The sequence below is a fragment of the Tamandua tetradactyla genome, chromosome 15 (genome assembly GCF_023851605.1).
Source record: "Tamandua tetradactyla isolate mTamTet1 chromosome 15, mTamTet1.pri, whole genome shotgun sequence".
Classification (NCBI taxonomy): domain Eukaryota; kingdom Metazoa; phylum Chordata; class Mammalia; order Pilosa; family Myrmecophagidae; genus Tamandua; species Tamandua tetradactyla.
In genome coordinates, this window is record NC_135341.1 from 36,574,761 (window position 1) to 36,594,087 (window position 19,327).

The window sequence follows — 19,327 nt, forward strand, 5'->3', positions numbered from 1 at the left end:
AGTGGCTGGAATTCGTCAACAATCACTATGTCATGCACAGCATCCCGTACAGCTTCTTCCCCAAGTCTTCTGAGCTGAATAATGCCAACAGGCCCCAGTGAGGGCCTCAAGCAAAGGCAGGGCTGCCATCACCAAGGCCTCTTCTTCCCCAACGGGGATGCAGCCTAGAATGAAACTAGGCCTAGGCCCTTGGTCGGCTCCCCCTTGCTGCTTGAGGAGAAGAACCTCAATGGAGGGCTTAGAAGGCTACCCACATCTGCAGTCTCTGACTTTTTGTGACTTCTCACCAGGTGATTTGGCTTGAGCCAATCTGGGGGGTTACTCTTGATGGCCTTGCCTGGTTTACATCATCCCTTTGAAGGAACATTCATTCGTGAAAAAGGAAAATCAATCTGTTTCATGTATAGTTTTTCAATGACAGCTCAACAAGGGGCTTGGTTAGCAAAAGGTTTTTGAAACCATATATAGGTTCCAAATCAAAGGAAGCCCAGAAGTGAGGTCATTTTTACAGTACAAAGCTTGAAATACTCAGGGCAATGCAGGAGGTAGAAAAGGCCTTGAATAAAGACAAGATTAAGAGGCTTGAATTAGTGGTATGTGATGAGCCCTCAGAACCAGAAGAAGAGGAGGAGATTGAGATAGGTGCACCTATGCATCAGATATGCATATATGGTATAATGTATGAGTTGGGATAGAAATGGTGAATAGAAGGTGCTGACAATGATGTCCCTGCCAATTATGGAGAGGAGAAAAAGAGCAGCTTGGCCAAGATATCCTGAATTGGTGACCCTGAGTTTAGGCCTTGAAGAACTGGCCTGAGATTGAATGTGATGGTGGTGTTGGGGAGTGGAAGGGAGTTTTAGGAATGGAGCTTCAGGCAAGGAAGACAATGAAGGGAAAATAATGAAGTTGAGAGTGAAGAGGAAGTGCTGCCTTAAAATGCAAGATCTAGGCATAGTAGTCACCAAATAAACCAAATAAAAAAACTCAGGGTCATATCAGATTATGAGAGTGACAATGGTGGCTCTGATGGGAATTCAAGTCAGATGTTAAGGAGGAAGGAAGCAGCGGTGAAATAAGTAGTGGAGTGGGGTATAGTAAGAGCGAAGTTTTGGAGAGGCCAGTCAAAGTCCCTTCAAAGTGGAAGAGAATGGTGACCAGAAATGACTCCCTTAAAAGGAAAAGTTCAAGGAAGGAAATGCCCTCAGCCTCCAAACGAGCAACTGGTATTTCGTCAGAAACCAACAATACTTTGAGTGCTTTCTCTGCTCCATAAAATTCTGAATCCCAAGTGCACCATAGTGGAGGAGGTGATGACAGTAGCCAGTCAACTATCTGGCATCATGAAACTTTAGAATGGCTTAAGGAGGAAAAGAGAAGAGATGAGCATAGGAGGCAGCTGATCACTGTAATTTTGATGCATCCACTCTCTACTATGTCCCTGAAGATTTCCTCAATTCTTATATACCTGGGATGAGGAATTGGTGACAGATTAAGTCTTAGAACTTTGATCTTGTCATCTTTTATAAAGCAGGAGAGTTTTATGAGCTGTATCACATGGATGCACTCATTGGAGTCAATGAACTAGGGCTGGTATTCATGAAAGGTAACTGGGCCCATTCTGGTTTCCCTAAAATTGCATTTGGCTGATATTCAGATTCTCTAATGCAGAAGGGCTATAAAGTAGCATGAGTGGAACAGACTGAAACTCCAGAAATGATGGAGGCACAATGCCGGAGGACACACAGGAATCTAAGCATGATAGGCTGGTGTGGAGGGAGATCTGTAAGGTCATTATCAAGGGTACAAAGACCTGAAGTGTACTGGAAGGTGATTCCTCTGAGAATTACAGTAAATATTGTCTTAGCCACAAAGAAAAAGAAGAACCCCATAATGTGGGGTCTCCCCTGAAGAGCCAGAACCACCCAGATTACAGGGCTTTAATGTATGAAGAAACTACATAGAGGAAAAAAAAGAAAAGATTATTTATTTTCTTTCTGCTCTGGAAGGATTCAAAGTAGTATGTAAAATTATAGGGATTATGTAAGAAGTTGTTGATGACTTTAAGTTTTAAATCCTTAAACAGGTCATTACTCTTCAGACAAAAAATCCTGAAGGCCGTTTTCCTGATTTGACTCTTGAAATGAACCAATAGGACACAGCCTTTGACCATGACATGGCTCAAAAGACTGGACTGATTACTTCCAAAGTAGGATTTGACTCTGATTATGACCAAGCTCTTGCTGACTAAGAGAAAATGAGTAGTGCCTCCTGGAGAAGGAGCCTCTTAGAAAAGCTATGCAATCGAATTGGCTGCCGGATCAAAGTCTACTGGGGGATAGGTCAGAACCGTTACCAGCTGGAAATTCCAGAGAGTTTCACCACTCATAATTTGCCAGAAGAATATGAGTTGAAATCTACAAAGAAAGGCTGTAAATGATAGTGAACCAAAACTATTGAGAAGAAGTTAGCTAATCTGATAAATGCCGGAGAAAGGAGAGATGAGCCAGTGAAGGACTGCATGCAGTGACTGTTCTGTAATTTTGATACAGTCTGCTGTGGTGGGTATTGCAGTGCTGGATATTTTGTTGTGCTTGGCTAACTATAGTAAAAGGGGTGATTGTCCTATGTGCCATCCAGGAGAAGATAACATCCCCCTTCCTGGCACTTAGATCTCACCATTCCTGCATTACAAAGACCTTTTGGAGATGATTTTATTCCTAATGACATTCTAATCAGCTGTGATAAAGAAGAGTAGGAAAATGGCAAAGCCTATTGTGTACTTGTTACTGGACCAAAAAGGGGGGCAAATATACACACATGAGACAGGCTGGCTTAGTAGCTGTAATGGCCCAAATGGGTTGCTATTATGTATCTGCTGAAGTACGTAGGCTCATATTGATTGGTAGAGTGTTTACTAGACTTGGTGCCTCAGACAGAATAATGTCAGATGAAAGTATAGTTTTTGTCGAGTTGAATGAAACTGCCAGCATACTTACGCATGCAACAGCACATTCTCTGGTGCTTGTGAATGAATTAGGAAGAGGTAGTGCAACGTTTGATGGGACAACAATAGCAAATGCAGTTGTTAAAGAACGTGCTGAGAATATAAAGTGTCGTACATTGTTTTCTGTTCCCTACCATTCATTAGCAGAAGATTATTCTCAACATGTTACCATGCACCTAGGGCACATGGCATGCTTGACAGAAGATAAATGTGAAGACCCCAGTCAGGAGACTATTACTTCCTCTCTAAGTTCATTAAGAGAGTTTGCTCTAAAAGTTATGGCTTTAATGTTGCAAGCCTTGCTAATCTTCCAGAGGGACACAGAAAAATAAGAGAATTTGAGAAGATGAGTCAGTCACCGCAATTACTTAGGGGACTTTGCCTGATTAGTGAAAAGTCAACTGCAGATGCCGAAGCTGTTCATAAGTTGTTGACTTTGATTAAGGAGTTACAGACTACACTGGAAGCTTTGAGTTGACTTTTTTTTTTTTTATTAATTAAAGAAAAAAAGAAATTAACACAACATTTAGAAATCATTCCATTCTTCATATGCAATCAGTAATTCTTAACATCATCACATAGATGCATGATCATCATTTCTTAGTACATTTGCATCGATTTAGGAATAGAACTAGCAAAACAACAGAAAAAGATAGAGAATGTTAATATAGAGAAAAAAATAAAAATAATAATAATAAAAAAGACACAAACAAACAAACAAAAAACTATAGCTCAGATGCAGCTTCATTCACTGTTTTAACATAATTACATTACAATTAGGTATTATTGTGCTGTCCATTTTTGAGTTTTTGTATCTAGTCCTGTTGCACAGTCTGTATCCCTTCAGCTCCAATTACCCATTATCTTACCCTGTTTCTAACTCCTGCTGGTCTCTGTTACCAATGACATATTCCAAGTTTATTCTCGAATGTTGGTTCACATCAGTGGGACCATACAGTATTTGTCCTGAGTTGACTTTTGACAGTATTATGATCTAATAAAATTTTTTTAATTAAAAAAAAAAAATTGGGGCAAGACTTCCAGAAATGGAGAGAAGAGTCAGCAAATCCTCTTCTCATCAAAACAACCATTTAACTGGAGGAAATTATAAAGACCAAATCATTTAAAGTCCCTGGAAATTGTCCTACGATCTTATAGCAAATGGAGAAACATTCATTCAAGAAAGTCTACCCTAATTCGGTAGGATCAGAGAGTCTGTGGTATTTGAGACACAACTCCCTCCCTTCTCACCCTCCTCCTTCCTACCCTCAACTCTATCTTATAAAAACACTACTGTGGGTGCTCTACTCTGAGCAGGTATTGAGGCAGGTTAGATAGGGGAGGAGGATGGAGGTAAGTAACCCTAAGACCCATAACAAAAAGTTCCTATGGGCTCACGTACACCTAGCCCACATATACCAAGCCCTCACTCAGGTCAACACCTAAAAAGAACCAATGAAACGAGCATCTCATCAATCCCTTATAGCATAGACAGAGGGGGAAGGGCCCCTTCAAGTCTTTATAATGCAAAGATCCTGACCTCAAACTATTTCTCCTTTGGAGAATGCCTGTGCTCATCTTCCTTCAAAAGTGTACTTTCACCACACATTACAGTTTTGAGCTGTATACATTGGTTAGTCTTTAGATTCTTTGGCTGTACACATTGATTAGTCCTAGAGTTCTTTCCTGTGGCTGAGTTTCCTGCAGTCGAGTCAAGAACTTTCACGGCATCAACCCCTGGCTGGGATCTAGACTGCTTCAATTCCTGGGGCTCTCCATCATTCACCTGAGAATTCCCAGACATCCAACAAACCCAGGCATTCAGCTGAGAATTCCCGGGGCTCTCCAGCATCCAGGCCAGAACTCCAAGGGTTCTCCAGCATGGAGCTTATTAAACTATTTGGCTGTATATACTGACTAGTCCTTGAATTCTTTCCTGTGACTGAGTGCCAGCCCTTGGTTGAGGTCTCAATTTCTCCAAGAATTCCTATGGCTGTCAGATACCAGTATGACTGGGGGAGTTCTCTCGCACCCCACCCCAGTCTCATGTGAAGCTCCATTCAAGGCAGGTAAGGCTAGGAGGATTGAGGCTCCCTTCCCCAATTCAAACTTTATTCATAGAGCAGAAGCTATACTCCAAGCACAGCAGGACAAGAATATTGGGGCCCTAAGTGCTCCCACTTCAACTCACTCGTAGAAAACAGATTCCATATTGAGAGAGGCAGACCAAGAAGACCAGAATTTATCACCAGCCCAGCACCTGCTCATAGAGCAGAGATGTCACTCAGGAAGAAGATGGCCACTGTCCTCACCCCTAGCTCTTGTGCAGTGGTATAGAGATTCTGGCCAAGCAGAGACACAGGCTGTAATGATGAGATGAAGGACTCCACAGCTATGACTGAGGAGACTGACTTTGTTACAGAGATGGAGAATTCTATGCCTTCAGACATCTGGCAAAAACAATGAGTGCTTGGTGGAGAGCAATGAAGAGGGTGCTCACAGTTCCATGCTACTGGTAGCAATAAGGGAAAGGGGAGAACCAGAAGTTTAACTCAAAGAACCATGAAAGAGACAGCCATGAAGAGAGACCTCCAGGGATCACAATCAACCCCAGGGGTTGGGAAGGCTATACTTGTGCACTAGGCTAGGCTACACCCACTTGGGAGTAATCAGAACAGTATGTGTGGCAAACTTAAAAACAATCCCAAACCACACACAGATCTATCAACAAATGGAGCAACACTCACTGGCATAAGGGGCTTTAAGCACAACCTCTGACCAAATGCTGGCTGAACAATAAGCCATTCTGATCCAGGGGCAACTCTTAGGAAGCCAGGCTTAAAAGTAAAATCACTTATGTGAAACATCTAGAATAAGCAAATTCATAGAGACGTAAAGTAAATTAGAGGCTACCAGGAGCTGGGAGGGGAGGGAAATTGGGGAGTTATTGCTTATTGAGTACAGAATTCCTCTCTTGGGTGAAGAAAAAGATTTAACAGAAAGTGGTAATGGTAGTTCAACATCGTAAAAGTAATTAATGTCATTGAATTATTCACTTAAAAATGGTTAAAATGGCAAATTTTATGTTATATATGTTACCACAATTTAACAAAAGTAAAATCAGTGTATACTTAGTAGCCTGGCAGACTGTGCACATGCTCAAGGCTGCACCCTCTCAGAAATAATCAGAAAGGGAATATTCAACCTACTAGTCCCTGACTGAATATGGGGTAAACAGAAACTCTGACCTGTGATAGCAGCCTCCAAACCACACATGCAAAAATCCAACTGGCCAAGAGGACTACGCTGTTTGAAAGGATTTATGTACCCTAGAAAAGCCATGTTTCAATCCTAATCAGTCTCGTGGGAGTAACCATTTCTCTTAATCCCTTTTCAATAATGTAGGTTGGAAACTTGATTAGGTTATTTCCACGGAGATGTGACTCACTCAATTGTGGGTATGAACTTTTGAATAGAGGCAGACGTGACTTCACCCACTCCAGGTGGGTCTTGATTAGTTTACTGGACTCCTTTAAAAGAGGAAGCTTGAGAACAATAAGAGAGCAACAGAGCAGAGTCACGAGAATGACTAGGGCAGTAGAGATATGAGAACTACAGAGTCCACCAGCCAGCGACCTTTGGAGATGAAGGAGAACACCACTGGGGGAGCTTCATGAAGCAAGAGGGTTGGAGAGGAAGCTAGAAGAGGTCGCCATGTTCATCACATACCTTTCCAGTTGAGAGAGAAACCCTGAACTGCATCGGCTTTTCTTGAGTGAAGGTAATCTCTTGCCAGGTTAATCTGGACATGTTTATAGATTTGCCTTATTGGGGACATTTTCATGGTCTTAGAACTGTAAATTAGCAACTTATTAAATTCCCCTTTTTAAAAGCTGTTCCATTTCTGGTATATTGTATTCTTGCAGCTAGCAAACTAGAACTGGGGCTTAAGCACAATATTTGACCAATAAGTGGCTTATGCTGACCCAGGAATGACCCATACATAGCCAAGGTAAAAGATAAAAACAAGGGGAAAAAAATCTGAGCAGGGACATCAGAGGGTACATGCTTCAGGGAAATAGAATTCATAGTTAAGACATTAAACAAACTAAATGAAATGCAAACAACAACATCAATCTGGGAGATGAGAGAATCAGTACCAGAGTTGCTATAATATATTTATCTAAAATGTTCAGCTTTCAATAAAAATTATGAGACATTAAAAAAAAAACAAAACACAAAGTAAAGTGTGACCATACACAGGAAACAAAGAAGGCAAAGACTGCTTTTGAGGGGCCCAGAGTTTGGACTTAGAAGACAAAGACTTCAAAGCAGCTATTATAAATACCTTTAAGAAACTAAAGAAAGCCATGTCTAAAGGATTAAAGGAAGCTATGATGAGACTGTCTCATCAAATTGTTAATATTTTAATTAATAAATATTATGCTATTAATATATTAATAACGAGAATATTAATAATGAGATAGAAAGTATTGAATAAAACCCCAGAAATTCTAGAGTGTAAAAGTACAGTAATGGAAATTTAAAAAATTACTAGAGGAGTTCAAAAGTAGATTTGAGCTGGCAGAAGAAAGAATCAGTGGACTTAAATATAAATCAATAGAGATTACACAATCTGAAATAAAGAGAGACAAAAAAAAGAAGAAAAATGAACAGAGCATCAAAGAAATGCAGCACACCATTAAGTGTAAAAACACATGCATAATGGAAGTACCATAAGGAAAAGAAAAAGTGGTAATAAAAAATGTGCAAATAAATAATGACTGAGAGCTTCTCAAATTTGATGATAACATGGATCTAAACATCCCAGAAGCTCAGTGAAATACAAGTAGGATAGATGCAAAGAGATTGACACCCAGATGCATCATAATCAAAATAGGCCAAAGATAAAGAGAAAATTTAGAAAACAATAAAAGAAAAATTACTCATCACACACAAAGAGGCCCAATAAGATTAACAGCTGTTTTTTTGTTAGGAACAATGGAAGCCAGAAGGCAGTGAGATGACATTTTCAAAGTGAAGAAATTAAAAAATGTACCAACCAAGAATTTTATACCCAGCAAACTATTTTTCAAAAATGAAGGGGAAAATGGTTCAACGTTCAAAAATCAAGCACCATACGCCCCCCACATCAACAAGCTAAAGAAGAAAAGTCATATAATTGTATTAATTGATACAGGGAAAGCACGTGACAATACCATTCATGATATAAACTCTGAGAAAGTAGGAGAATATGGGAAATTACTTCAACTTGTAGATAAAGAGCATTTACACAAAACCTGACTGAATGCTTCCGCCCTAAGACTGGAAACAAGGTAAAGATGACCACTCTCACTACTCTTATTTAACATAGTACTGGAAGTTCTAGCTACTTTATGCAATAACAATGTGAAAAAAGTTAAAGGCAAACAGATTGGAAAGAAAAAGTAAAGCCACCTATATTTGCAGATGACAGTCTATATTTTCTATGTAGAAAAGCCCAAAAATCTACAAAACACACACACACACACACACACACACACACACAAGAAAATCTCCCAGCACTATTAAGTGAGTTCAGCAAGTTTTCAGAATAGAAAATAAAGCGCACAAAAATCAATCACATTTCTATACACTAACAATGAATATGCCAAATTAAAGCGATAATACCATTTACTTTCAATCCAAAGAAAATGAAATGTTTGGGTATACACTTAAACATTTATAGAATCTGTGTGCTGAAAATTACAAAATACTAATGGAAGAAATCAAAGAATTTTCTGTAAAACCTACAACTTCTCTAAAAATTTTATTTAAAGAAAGATCTAAATAAATGGAACAGCATACTGTGTACATGTACTGAAAGACTCAACATAGAAAAGACGTTATTTTTTCCCAAATAGATCTATAAGTTTAATGCAATTCTCATCAAAGTCTCAACAAGGTTTTTACAGACATGGACAAGCTTATTTTAAAATTTATATGGAAAGTCACAGACCCTAAAATAGCAGAACAACTTTGATAAAGAAGAATTAATTAGAAAGAAATATTTTACCTAATATTAAGGCTTACTATATTGCTACAGTAATCAAGACAGTATGGTATTGGTGGAAGGACAGACACTTAGATCAATGGAATGGAAAAGAGGATTCAGAAATAGACTCACACAAATATGCTCAATTGATTTTTTTTCTGGGGGTGGGGCATGGGCAGGCACTGGGAATCGAACCCAGGTCTCCGGCATGGCAGGCAAGAATTCTCCCACTGAGCCACAGTTGCCCACCCGCAACTGATTTTTGACAAAAGCATAAAACCATCAGTGAAGCAAGGATAATCTTCTCAGTAATTGGTGCTTAAGCAACTGGGCATCTATAAGGGAAAAAAACTGAAGCTAGACCTAAACCTCACAACTTTTACAAAAATTTACTCAAAATGTAATTGAGTTAAAAGTAAAACATAAAACTTTAAAAGTTTTGAGAAAAAAAAAACCGAGGAGAAAATGCTCAGTTTCTAAGACCAGGCAAAGAGTTCTTAGACTTGACAACTAAAAGTATAATTAACTATAGGAAAAATCAATAAATTTTGGACCTCACAAGATTTTAAATTTTTACTTTGTTAAAGCCCAGGTGAAGAGAATGAAAAGAAAAGCTATAGACAGGAAGAAAATATTTGAAACTACATATCTGACAGAGGACTAGTATCTAGAATATATAAGGAGTTCTCAAAACTCAACAGTAATACTGATAATAATATTCTTTCATCAATTATAACAAAGGTATTACACTAACGGAAAGTATTAGAAAACTGGGTTGTGAAGAATGAGGTAAATGGGAAGTCTGCATTTTCTGCATGATTTTTCTATAAGCCTACAACTTCTCTAGTAAAAAAAGAATGTGAAAAAATCCTCAACAGTAAAAGAAATGAAAAACAGAAATTAGTAAAGTGGCAAAATATATAAACAGACATATGACAAAAGTGGGTATACAGGAATCAAAAAAGCACATTAAAAGTTGTTCAATATAGGGCGGGCCACAGTGGCTCAGCAGGCAGAGTTCTTGCCTGCAATGCTGGAATCTGGGAGTTCGATTCCCGGTGCCTGCCCATGTAAAAAAAAAAAAAAAAAGTTCAACATAATTAGCTATTAAGGAAATTAAAATTAAAACCATAATGAGATATTATTACACACAAACCAGAATGAATAAAATAAAAAGAAGTTCTTGCCTGCCATGCCAGAGACCTGGGTTCGATTCCTGGTGCCTGTGCATGCAATAAATAAATAAATAAATAAATGTTTAAAAATGACCACGCAACAAAAGAAAAAATAGATAAATGGGACTGCAACAAAATTAAAAACTTTTGTGCATTAAAGGACTTTATTATGAAAGTGAAAAGACAACATACTCAATGGGAGAAAATGTTTGGAAAGCACATATTCAATAAGGGTTTAATACCCAGAATATGTAAAGAACTCATACAACTCAAAAATAAAAAACAAACAACCCAATTTAATAATGGGCAAAAGATTTTAGAATAGATATTTTTCCAAAGAAGATATACAAAGGGCTAAAAAGGACATGAAAAGATGCTCACCATCATTAGCTATTAGGGAAATGCAAATCAAAACCACCACGAGCAGCAATAAGACTAAACAACTTCCTGAAGCACATGACAAAATGGATGAGCCTGAGGACATAATGCTGAGTGAAATAAGCCAGACATAAAAGGACAGATACTGCATGATTCCACTTTCATGACGATGGTAAAGGTAAAATCAGAGGCTTATAATACAGAATATAGGGGATCTAGAGCTACACAGAAGCTAGAGATGGGTGAATAGTTAGCTAATGAGGTTGAACTTAAAACGTAAGGGAATTGATAGAAGTGAAGATGGTTCACTAGTGGGTCCATAAGTAACATTACTGTATTAAAGCTGAACATGATCGAAAGGGGTTGTACAGACCCATGTGTCCCATTGATTAACACTATAAATATAAATAAGCTATTGCACGAACTACTGCAAAGGTATGAATCTTGTACAAAGAGTGTGTAAGTTCTGGGTATAGAGGGGAAAGCTGCTATTGCATGCTATAGGCTATGTTTAACAGGAAAACATCAACAATACCACAGCAACACCAGGGGTAAATAATGGGGGGAGGGACAAGAGTTAAAGGGAGGTTTAGATTTTCTGCTTGGTGAGGGTGTGTTTATTGGTTATCTTTCTCTTGGGAACAATGAAAATCTAAAACTGAAAAAAAACCCCACAAAAACCCACTAGAATGGCTACAATTTAAAAAACAAAAAATTATAAACGTTTGAGAGGATGTAGAGAAATATGAACACTGCTTCAATGCTGTTGGCAAGGTAAAATGGTGCAGCCACTGTGTAAGACAGTTTGTCAGTTCCTCAGAAAGCTAAGTATAGATTTACCATATGACTTGGCAATCGCACTTCTAGGTATATACTCAAAAGAAGTGAATGCACAGACTCGGACGGATATTTGCACACTGATGTTTATAGCAGCATTATTCACAATTGCCAAAAGATAAAAGCAACCCAAGGTTCATCAACCAGTGAATGGGTAAGCAAAATGTGGATATTAGTCAGCAGTATAAAGGAACGAAGCTCTGGGTGGCAACGATTGCTCAGCGGCAGAAGGCAGAATTCTCGCCTGCCATGCTGGAGACCGGGGTTTGAATCCTGGAGCCTGCCCATGTCAAAAAAAAAAAAAAAGGAACGAAGCTCTGATCCAAGCGACAACATGGATGAGCCTTGAAGATATCATGTTGAGTGAAATAGGCCAGACATAAAAGAGAAATACTGTATCATCTCACTGAAATGAAATCAATAGAAGAAGCAAATTCATAGAGTCAGAATCTAGAAGATAGATTACTAGGGGCTGGGAGTAGGAAATGAGGAATTAATGCTAAAATTATACAGACTTTCTATTTGGGTCGATTGTAGTTTTGGTAATAGATTGTGGTAACAACAGCACAACATTGTGAATGTAATTAATAGCAATGAATTAGGTATGTGAATGTCATTAAAAAGAGAAATTTTAGGTCATATACATGTTATTAGAATAAAACTTAAAAGGAAAAAACATTCAAAAAGTAATGACAATACCAAATGCTGGCAAAGATAGTAAGAAAATGGATCATTCATACATTCCTGGTGGAAAACAGCTTGGCAGTTCTTTAAAAGCTAAACATGCAACTATCATGTGACCCCATAAGCTCAGTGAATGGCTAAATGAACTGTGTACATATATAACAGTGAAATACTACTCAGCAATAAAAAAGAATGAGCTATTAATGCGCACAACCTGGATGAATCTCCAGGGAATTATACTGAGGGGAAAAAGGCTAATCCAAAAAGGCTATAAATTGAGTGATTCCAGTTTTGTAACATTTTTGAAATGACAAAATTTTTAGAGTTGAGAGCAGATTAGTGGTTGCAGGGAAGGCGGGGTAGAAGAGGGATGGATGTGGTTATAAAAGGGTAACACAAGGGGTCTTTGCATTTGGAATTGTTCACTATCTTGACTGTGGTAGTGGATAAACAAACCTACACAGGTAGGTTCGAACTCAGCATGCACACACACAAATGAGTGAAAGTAAAACTGGGGAAACTTGAATAAAATTGGCGGATCACATCAATACTATCTTGGTTGTAGTATTATATTATGCTATAGCTTTGCAAAAAGTTACCACTGGGGGAAACTGACAATAAATGTAAGTGGAATTGCTCTATTATTTCTTACAACTGCATGTGAGTCTACAATGATCTCAATTAAAAAAAATCAAATGTTTCATACCCTACTCTGTTGGCTTGCCATTTTAAAAAACTGTGACTAAGAAATGTGTTGCTATTTTGTAAATTCATAGTTACTATATATCTTTGGTTCCCAACTTTATCAAAGTCAACAATCATTTTCATAACAAATATAAAGTTAGACTTTAAAACAAAAAATGTTACTAAAGATAAAGAGTCATCTCATAATGATACAAGGGTCAATCCATCAAGAAAATATAACAATTACAATCATATAAGCATTAACAACAAAGCCTCAAAATACATGAAGCAAAAACTGACAAAATTGAAAGAAGAAATAATCATTTCAACAATAATAGTTGAGCATTTTAATATCTTACTAATAATGTTCTAATAATGGATAGAACAACCAGGCAGAAGATCAACAAGGAAATAGAAGAGCTGAGCAATAATATAAACCAACTAGAAATAACAGACATCTCTAATATACTTCACTGAACAACAGCTGAATGCACATTCTTCTCAAATGTACAATGGAACATTCTCAGTTTAGCGCATATGCTAAGCCACAAAATAAGTCTGAAAAATTTAAAAGGATTTAATCATACAAAGTATGTCCCCTGACCACAATGGAATTAAATTAGAAATCAATAACAAAAGGAAATTGGGGGAATTCACAAATATGTGGAAATAAAAACAACATTGCTAAATAACCAATGGATCAAAGAAGAAATCACAAGGGGAAGTAGAAAATACTTTGAGATGAATTAAAATGAAAACATAGCACACTAAAACTTATGGGATTCAGCTAAAGTAGTGCTTACAAGGTAATGTATAGCTTTAAATTACTATATTAAAAATAAGAAATATCTCAAATAAATATCCTAAATCTCCACCTTAAAAAACTAGAAAAAGTCCCGCCGCCAGCCAGCCCTCCTCTCTCTCTTTCTCCGCCGGCGGCGTTCCCGCCGCCAGCCAGCCCTCCTCTTCCCCCTTCTGCTCCCGCAGTGCTCCATCCGCCATCTTGCCCTCCTCTTCCCCCTTCTGCTCCGGCGGCGCTCCATCCGCCATCTTATCCTTCCCTTTCTCCTCCTGCTCTGGCGGCTCCCCAGCCACCACCGTGCCCTCTTCCGCCTTCACCAGCTCCTCCGCCACCGGCCTCGACAGCCTTGCCACCCTCACCTTTGCTCCTCCAGAACAGCTACTGGGGGAGTGGAGACGATACAGAGCAGCTCCCAGAGCCACGACGGAGATCAAAGGGACGGTGTACCCCATCCTGGAACGGCTGACTGTCTGGGAGAACCAGCTCCAGTGAGATCGCCGAGGGGCGCGGGCTTTCCCGGGCGGGAGAGCAAGCGGCCGGAGTCCCTCCCTTCCTCCTTCCCAGGCCAGCTGGCAGAACTGGGCAGGCGGTCCCCTCAGGTCGCGGCAGCTGGCGCCCCCACTACGCGAGGCCCCCCGGACCAACTGAGAGAGTTGGGTCAGAAATCCCCAGACCGCGGAGAACAGTGACCGGGGGGGGGGGGGTCCCTTCCAAACACGTGACTCCCCGGTCCAGCTGTGAACGGTGCACTCTCCCGGGCTGCGGCGGCTGGTGCCCTCCTGCCACGCTTGGCGCCCCGGGCCCACTAGGAAATTCGGTCGGGCTCTCTCCCGGGCTGTGGCGGCCGGCGACCCTCCCCGCGTTCGGACCCCCGGGCCGGCTGGCACTCTTCCAAGCCGCTTTGGCTGGCGAACCTCCCCCACGGCGAGAGTTTTCCAAAGTTAAAGGACCCACACCACCTTTTACTGGTGGAACCCGTGGACAAACGTGTGCCACGAGCGCCACCTACTGGGCAGGAAAAGAAAAACAGAACCCAGAGATTTCACAGAAAAATCTTTCAACCTGTTGGGTCCAACACCCAGGGAAATCTGACTAAATGCCCAGATGCCAGCAGAAGATAACGGATCATGCCAAGAAAATTGAAAATATGGCCCAGTCAAAGGAACAAACCAATAGTTCAAATGAGATACAGGAGCTGAGACAACTAATGCTGAATATACGAACAGAAATGGAAAACCTCTTCAAAAACGAAATCGACAAATTGAGGGAGGACATGAAGAAGACATGGGCTGAACAAAAAGAAGAAATAGAAAAACTGAAAAAACAAATCACAGAGCTTATGGAAGTGAAGGATAAAGTAGAAAAGATGGAAAAAACAATGGATACCTACAATGATAGATTTAAAGAGACAGAAGATAGAATTAGTGATTTGGAGGATGGCACATCTGAATTCCAAAAAGAAACAGAAACTATCGGGAAAAGAATGGAAAAATTTGAACAGGATATCAGGGAACCCAAGGACAATATGAAGCGCACAAATATACGTGTTGTGGGTGTCCCAGAAGGAGAAGAGAAGGGAAAAGGAGAAAAACTAATGGAAGAAATTATCACTGAAAATTTCCCAACTCTTATGAAAGACCTAAAATTACAGATCCAAGAAGTACAGCGCACCCCAAAGAGAATAGACCCAAATAGGCATTCTCCAAGACACTTACTAGTTAGAATGTCAGAGGTCAAAGAGAAAGAGAGGATCTTGAAAGCAGCAAGAGAAAAACAATCCATCACATACAAGGGAAACCCAATAAGACTATGTGTAGATTTATCAGCAGACCATGGAAGCTAGAAGACAGTGGGATGATATATTTAAATTACTAAAAGAGAAAAACTGCCAATCAAGACTCCTATATCCAGCAAAATTGTCCTTCAAAAATGAGGGAGAGATTAAAACATTCTCAGACAAAAAGTCACTGAGAGAATTTGTGACCAAGAGACCAGCTCTGCAAGAAATACTAAGGGAGCACTAGAGTCAGATACAAAAAGACAGAAGAGAGAGGTATGGAGAAGAGTGTAGAAAGAAGGAAAATCAGATATGATATATATAATACAAAAGGCAAAATGGTAGAGGAAAGTATTATCAAAACAATAATAACACTAAATGTTAATGGACTGAATTCCTTAATCAAAAGACATAGACTGGCAGAATGGATTAAAAAACAGGATCCTTCTATATGCTATCTACAGGAAACACATCTTAGACCCAAAGATAAACATAGGTTGAAAGTGAACGGTTGGGAAAAGATATTTCATGCAAATAACAACCAGAAAAGAGCAGGAGTAGCTATACTAATATCCAACAAATTAGACTTCAAATGTGAAACAGTTAAAAGAGACAAAGAAGGACACTATATACTAATAAAAGGAACAATTAAACAAGAAGACATAACAATCATAAATATTTACGCACCAAACCAGAATGCCCCAAAATACATGAGGAATACACTGCAAACACTGAAAAGGGAAATAGACACATATACCATAATAGTTGGAGACTTCAATTCACCACTCTCATCAAGGGACAGAACATCTAGACAGAGGATCAATAAAGAAATAGAGAATCTGAATATTACTATAAATGAGTTAGACTTAACAGACATTTATAGGACATTACATCCCATAACAGCAGGATACACCTTTTTCTCAAGTGCTCATGGATCATTCTCAAAGATAGACCATATGCTGGGTCACAAAGCAAGTCTTAAAAAATTTAAAAAGATTGAAATCATACACAACACTTTCTTGGATCATAAAGGAATGAAGTTGGAAATCAATAACAGGAGGAGTGCCAGAAAATTCACAAATACGTGGAGGCTCAACAACACACTCTTAAACAACAAGTGGGTCAAAGAAAAAATTGCAAGAGAAATTAGTAAATACCTCGAGGCGAATGAAAATGAAAACACAACATATCAAAACTTATGGGACGCAGCAAAGGCAGTGCTAAGAGGGAAATTTATTGCCCTAAATGCCTATATCAGAAAAGAAGAAAAGGAAAAAATGCAGGATTTAACTGTCCACTTGGAAGAACTGGAGAAAGAACAGCAAACTAATCCCAAAGCAAGCAAAAGGAAAGAAATAACAAAGATTAGAGCAGAAATAAATGAAATTGAAAACATGAAAACAATAGAGAAAATCAATAAGACCAGAAGTTGGTTCTATTAGAAAATCAATAAGATTGATGGGCCCTTAGCAAGACTGACAAAAAGAAGAAGAGAGAGGATGCAAATAAATAAGATCAGAAATGGAAGAGGAGACATAACTACTGACCTCACAGAAATAAAGGAGGTAATAACAGGATACTATGAACAACTTTATGCTAATAAATACAACAATTTAGATGAAATGGACAGGTTCCTGGAAAGACATGAACAACCAACTTTGGCTCAAGAAGAAATAGATGACCTCAACAAACCAATCACAAGTAAAGAAATTGAATTAGTCATTCAAAAGCTTCCTAAAAAGAAAAGTCCAGGACCAGATGGCTTCACATGTGAATTTTATCAAACATTCCAGAAAGAATTAGTAACAACTCTCCTCAAACTCTTCAAAAAAATCAAAGTGGAGGGAAAACTACCTAATTCATTCTACGAAGCCAACATCACCCTCAAACCAAAACCAGGCAAAGATATTACAAAAAAAGAAAACTATAGACCAATCTCTCTAATGAATATAGATGCAAAAATCCTCAATAAAATTCTAGCAAATCGTATCCAACAACACATTAAAAGAATTATACATCATGACCAAGTAGGATTCATCCCAGGTATGCAAGGATGGTTCAACATAAGAAAATCAATTAATGTAATACACCATATCAACAAATCAAAGCAGAAAAATCACATGATCATCTCAATTGATGCAGAGAAGGCATTTGACAAGATTCAACATCCTTTCCTGTTGAAAACACTTCAAAAGATAGGAATACAAGGGAACTTCCTTAAAATGATAGAGGGAATATATGAAAAACCCACAGCTAATATCATCCTCAATGGGGAAAAATTGAAAACTTTCCCCCTAAGATCAGGAACAAGACAAGGAAGTCCACTATCACCACTATTATTCAACATTGTGTTGGAGGTTCTAGCCAGAGCAATTAGACAAGAAAAAGAAATACAAGGCATCAAAATTGGAAAGGAAGAAGTAAAACTATCACTGTTTGCAGACAATATGATACTATACATTGAAAACCCAGAAAAATCCACAACAAAACTACTAGAGCTAATAAATGAGTACAGCAAAGTAGCAGGTTACAAGATCAACATTCAAAAATCTGTAGCATTTCTATACACTAGTAATGAACAAGCTGAGGGGGGAAATCAAGAAACGAATCCCATTTACAACTGCAACTAAAAGAATAAAATATCTAGGAATAAATTTAACTAAAGAGACAAAAAACCTATACAAAGAAAACTACAAAAAACTGTTAAAAGAAATCACAGAAGACCTAAATAGATGGAAGGGCATACCGTGTTCATGGATTGGAAGACTAAATATAATTAAGATGTCAATCCTACCTAAACTCATCTACAGATTCAATGCAATACCAATCAAAATCCCAACAACTTATTTTTCAGAATTAGAAAAACCAATAAGCAAATTTATCTGGAAGGGCAGTTTGCCCCGAATTGCTAAAAACATCTTGAGGAAAAAAAACGAAGCTGGAGGTCTCACGCTGCCAGACTTTAAGGCATATTATGAAGCCACAGTGGTCAAAACAGCATGGTATTGGCATAAAGATAGATATATCGACCAATGGAATCGAATAGAGTGCTCAGATATAGACCCTCTCATCTACGGACATTTGATCTTTGATAAGGCAGTCAAGCCAACTCACCTGGGACAGAACAGTCTCTTCAATAAATGGTGCCTAGAGAACTGAATATCCATATGCAAAAGAATGAAAGAGGACCCATCTCTCACACCCTATACAAAAGTTAACTCAAAATGGATCAAAGATCTAAACATTAGGTCTAAGACCATAAAACAGAGGAAAATGTAGGGAGATATCTTATGAAACTTACAATTGGAGGTGGTTTTATGGACCTTAAACCTAAAGCAAGAGCACTGAAGAAGGAAATAAATAAATGGGAGCTCCTCAAAATTAAACACTTTTGTGCATCAAAGAACTTCATCAAGAAAGTAGAAAGACAGCCTACACAATGGGAGACAATATTTGGAAACGACATATCAGATAAAGGTCTAGTATCCAGAATTTATAAAGAGATTGTTCAACTCAACAACAAAAAGACAGTCAACCCAATTACAAAATGGGAAAAAGACTTGAACAGACACCTACCAGAAGAGGAAATACAAATGGCCAAAAGGCACATGAAGAGATGCTCAATGTTCCTGGCCATTAGAGAAATGCAAATCAAAACCACAATGAGATATCATCTCACACCCACCAGAATGGCCATTATCAACAAAACATAAAATGACAAGTGCTGGAGAGGATGCAGAGAAAGAGGCACACTTATCCACTGTTGGTGGGAATGTCAAATGGTGCAACCACTGTGGAAGGCAGTTTGGCGGTTCCTCAAAAAGCTGAATATAGAATTGCCATACCACCCAGCAATACCATTGCTGGGTATCTACTCAAAGGACTTAAGGGCAAAGACACAAACGCACATTTTTACACCAATGTTTATAGCAGCGTTATTTACAATTGC

At 38.7% G+C, this 19,327-nt stretch overlaps 1 protein-coding gene and 1 pseudogene across 1 annotated transcript in view; one reads left to right on the top strand and one right to left on the bottom strand.

The window, feature by feature from the left end:
* The window catches only part of BSN (bassoon presynaptic cytomatrix protein), a 127,370-nt gene that overhangs the window by 77,066 nt on the left and 30,977 nt on the right, over nt 1-19,327 (bottom strand). The gene's annotated exons all lie outside the window — the stretch shown is intronic.
* Nucleotides 537-3,485, top strand: LOC143657734 (DNA mismatch repair protein Msh6 pseudogene; annotated as a pseudogene).